Source organism: Sinocyclocheilus rhinocerous, unplaced genomic scaffold (assembly GCF_001515625.1).
Source record: "Sinocyclocheilus rhinocerous isolate Xijiao unplaced genomic scaffold, SAMN03320098_v1.1 scaffold553, whole genome shotgun sequence".
Taxonomy (NCBI): domain Eukaryota; kingdom Metazoa; phylum Chordata; class Actinopteri; order Cypriniformes; family Cyprinidae; genus Sinocyclocheilus; species Sinocyclocheilus rhinocerous.
Genome location: NW_015627255.1, coordinates 618,027 through 622,372, shown reverse-complemented (window position 1 = coordinate 622,372; position 4,346 = coordinate 618,027). Strand labels below are relative to the sequence as shown.

General features: G+C 36.0%; 1 protein-coding gene across 1 annotated transcript in view; it reads left to right on the top strand.

Annotated features, from left to right (window-relative positions):
- necab2 (N-terminal EF-hand calcium binding protein 2) overlaps window positions 1-4,346 on the top strand; it is an 89,359-nt gene that overhangs the window by 13,057 nt on the left and 71,956 nt on the right. The window lies entirely within an intron of this gene.

Below are 4,346 nucleotides of genomic sequence, written 5' to 3'. Positions count from 1 at the left end.
ACTGCTGTTCCTGAAACCACGCTTTCTTTCTTTGCGTGCACATTTGGGCGGTGTTATGCAAATCTTCCCACATTGTGACGTAGACATGTGGGGGCGTGTTAGAATGAGCCATTTTAGGTAGGCATGGTTGACTCTTAACCTTTATAAAGAATATCTCTTTGGATTTGAGACTTTAGTCTTTGCAACTTTACAGATCTTCTTTATGCACCAAGAGCTTGTAACACTCCAAAGAGAAAGGAAAAATTTTAATCGCATCATATGACCCCTTTAAAAAGAAGAGCCATTTGTTCGCAAATCAGACATTCCTCTGGTGTTTCAAGAGGAAGCAGAATGTCGGAGAGAGAGAGAGTTTGTATACAGTAACCAATTATCATGCTTAGATTTCACTGAATAACTAATTCAAGGATTTGAATGTATAAATACAAGCTTTTCTCCTCTAGTACTATCCCCCTGTCTGGTCTAGATTTGCGGGTTCTCACTGGCAGTAAATGAGTGTTTATGTGTGTGCTCACTGAAAATAAACATGCTGACAGCAGCCTCCCGCACAGCATGCAAGCATCTAGGCTTCTCTGATCTAGATCTTATGAATCATTAAAGTTTTGTAAAAAGGGCATAATGGGTAAATAATGTCTCAGGTTAGTTTTCAGTCATGAATATTCTTGGTATTAATCTTGTAGATGTTCCAGTATGTTTACTGGAAAGTTTTGTGTACTGCTAAATATTAAAGTCTTGGAGGATATGCTGATGAGAATATGGATTGGATTTACTTTAGATTAATGCCATTGCTTACTTAGTGCAGTCCTGCATTGCCTCATTAATAGTGAAGCTTTTGGACACCATTTCTGTATCCTCCAGGGGCCGACGCTCAAGCTATCGCCAACAAAGAACAGCAACACATGTTGCCTACTATTTGGATCAATAGATGCATATTGCATGGTTCTCTTTGATATTTCATCATGCTTCGCTTGTTTGTGTGGATGAGCAGCTTTGTCTGACTTTAAAACAGCCCTTTAGTCTGATTAAACTTTAGCCTAGATAATTCAGTGTCCATTTGCTCCCACCCAGAGTGCTTTGTTTGTATTAAATTACATTAACTTTTGTGCTGTTTGATCCAGTGTTATTACCGTTAACTAAATCTAGAACTAAAACTGAAAGCTGAAATAAAATAAAATACAAATATATTAGATGAAAAACATAAATTTATTTCAGTTTGTTGCCAAGGCAGCATTTCTAATTTTCATTTACTTTAAGCTGAAGCACTAACATTACTAACTAGAAATAAATAAAAACTAAAACTGATATAAAACTAACCCTAACTTGATGTCCAGTTCAGTTTTTATTTTCATATTTTCCATTTTCATTTAAGTTAAAGTTTTAGTTATTTTGTTGTGTGTTAATTTCAGTTTTAGTTATTTTAGGCCATCAAGTTAAATAAATTAAAATTAATTTTTTAATGATTTTAATTTTGGTTTCAGTTTTAGTTTCAGTTAACTTTAAGAACACTTTGCTGAAACATCACTTTTACTGTTATAAATCATTAGAACGTCAAAGTGAGTTAAATTAGTGCCAAAGCAGTTAAATTGCTCTAGCTTCAATGGCTGTGGCTTTTAGACCACTGGACATAGCAAGGTGCACATTGATGCTGTTGGCCAGTGGAGCATGAATGTACTGTGAAAGGGCTCTTTACACAGCCTGTCCTTTGGCCTACAGTGGGCAGGGACATATATTATTTAGCCATTTTTGCGATGGCATTTTTGGCATGCAGCAAAAAAAAGAAATGTGCACCTATGCTGAGTCAGACTTTGGCAGAGTGGCACATTTTAAGTCACAGCTCTGAAAAGAAAGAAAACACTATATCATACTGTAAATGCTGTAACGTTTCATGCACATATGACGTCAAATTCATCTTCTCTTAATGCATCACCTCCATTAACCCCAACACATATGCACATACACATAAACAAGTAGGTTTGTGTTACCATGACAAATAGCTGTCAAGCAGCAGTATGTGCTGCACTGTGATTACCTGTCTTACACCCAGAACCTGCTTGGACTTAATTACTGTGTTGTGCCTAATTTTGACCCCCTTCCATATTATTACCCCCCTTGTTGAAGTCTCTACCTGATTGTCTAATCCTAACCCCTCCCCCACACCTACTCCTAAACCTACCAATAGGGGGTAATATTCTGGCAGGGGGGCCGGAGCTGCTCTTGATGCTCCAGCAAGTTATGCAACACCATGTCCTATTATTGTCACTCACACTGAAATACAGAGAACAGATCTTTATAGTTGTATACTTGCCCTGGTTAGGTGTGCAAATCTGTGGGGTTCTTTTTTTTAACGTTTTTGAATGAAGTTTCTTATGCTCACCAAGGCTGCATTTATTTGGTTAAAAATACAGTAAAAATTTAATATTATGAATTATTAGAATTTAAAATAACTGTTTTATATTTTAAAATACTTTAATATATACTATATATGTGTTTGCTGTGCTCCAATCAGCAATTCAGTCACACGATCCTTCAGAAATCATTCTAAATCATGCTGATTTGGTTTCTTATTATTATCAATGTTGAAAACAGTTGTGAAGCTTAATATTTTTGTGGGAACCATAAAGCTTTTGTTCTCAGGATTCTTTTATATAATATATAACATTATATTATATTATATTATATTATATTATATTATATGTAACATAATATATGTATATAAATAATACATTTATTTTAAATTAATATTGTTTTTTATTTCTTAAGATATTTTATGTTGTAATAGACGAATCTGTAGCAGTTTTATAGTACCCACTGTTAGTTTGTCTAATGTAATTTATAGCATTTCTTTCATTTTAGTGATTTTGTTGTTCTCAGTTCTTGTCTATAGGATCTAAGGTCATCTATATACTAGTACACTCCTAAAAGTTAACAAAACCAAGGTTTAGCATATGTAGAGTTTAAAAAAAAAAAAATTATATTCCAAGGACCAGAAATATTGATGACACATCAAGCACTTATGGTGTATCCATATTTAAATGTTCTTATAGTGAGAACATCCCCTGCCCCTGATAGCAAGTAGCAAATTATGTTTATAGCATGAAATAAAAGCTATTGGGCTTTAAAAAGAAAAGTGATGAGCCTTCAGGTATATCCTATACTTTGTCAACAACTGTGTTCATCTTTTAAACTGGACCTGGACCTTATCACCCAGTCTGTAATGGATAAGTAGAAAAATGTCATGTGCCAAAGTCTATATAGCATAGTTATTCTGGTGTATGACACAGGCATAGCTAATGTTCTTCACAGTGGGCACGGTCCCAGCACAACTAATTTATGAATGCATTTACAGAACACTAGGAGAACGCCGGCTCTCACATCTTCCTCAGGATGAACCCTGCTTTGATGGAAGCTGGCCTGAGATCTGAGATCCCTCCTATTCCCACTCTACTAATTAAAGCCTGACTGGGGCTTCTGGACAGATCTCCGCTTTAAAAAATGTCCCTCTGAACTGCAAAACACATTCTTATGCCAGCTAACTGCTGCCTTAAAAATGGATCTCGAAGATAAATGAATATCCTGAGCCCATATGCTTCTCTGGGCACACTGTGTCAGTCCTCACAGCGGTCAAAAACGGCTCCTGAGAGGCAGCAGTTAGAGAAAGTTTAATTAAAGCACAGAGGAGTTTACAAAGCATCTCAATCACTGTGGGTTATGAAAGTTTGTTATCTTTGTTTTAGATGCATTGTTTCGGGGTCTGTTTTTGTAATGCATCAAATGCTGGCTCTCACAAACTACTTAAACACGAACAGTTGTTGTTAGTGCAAGTTTTTCTGAAAAGTTCTTCCCTTTTTCATACATCTGAACGGCATTGCTGAAGATCTGCCATAATGCAATGAGATATTTTTAGGGAAGCTTTAAAGTCATCAGAATACATTTAGGGAAGAACTTTCTTTGCTAAGATCATTCAGTTGCAAAGTGCAACATTAAGTGAAGTCAGCAGGGAATCTTTTTTAAAGTATTTGAAAATGTGTTTGGTTCCCGCAGGTCTGTTCAAATCACACTGTTCCGTCCCAGGAGACTCTGACTAATTAAAAATACTCAAGGCCTCCAGCTAAGAGATTTGGGTTTGTTGCCATTCTTCCATTGTTTTGTCTTCCACCTCCACCCCACGCTCACTTTTTTTCCGACCCACTGCTGTACTTGCTGCTAATGCCAACTTTAAGTTTGAATAATTAAGCTTGGCTAATATTTTGACTTTTTTTAACCCACATGTTGTGTTCCAGTCATTATGAGAGGATTTCCTTTTTCTCGAAAATGCTAGTTAATTTATCCCATTGCACTAAAGCTTACTG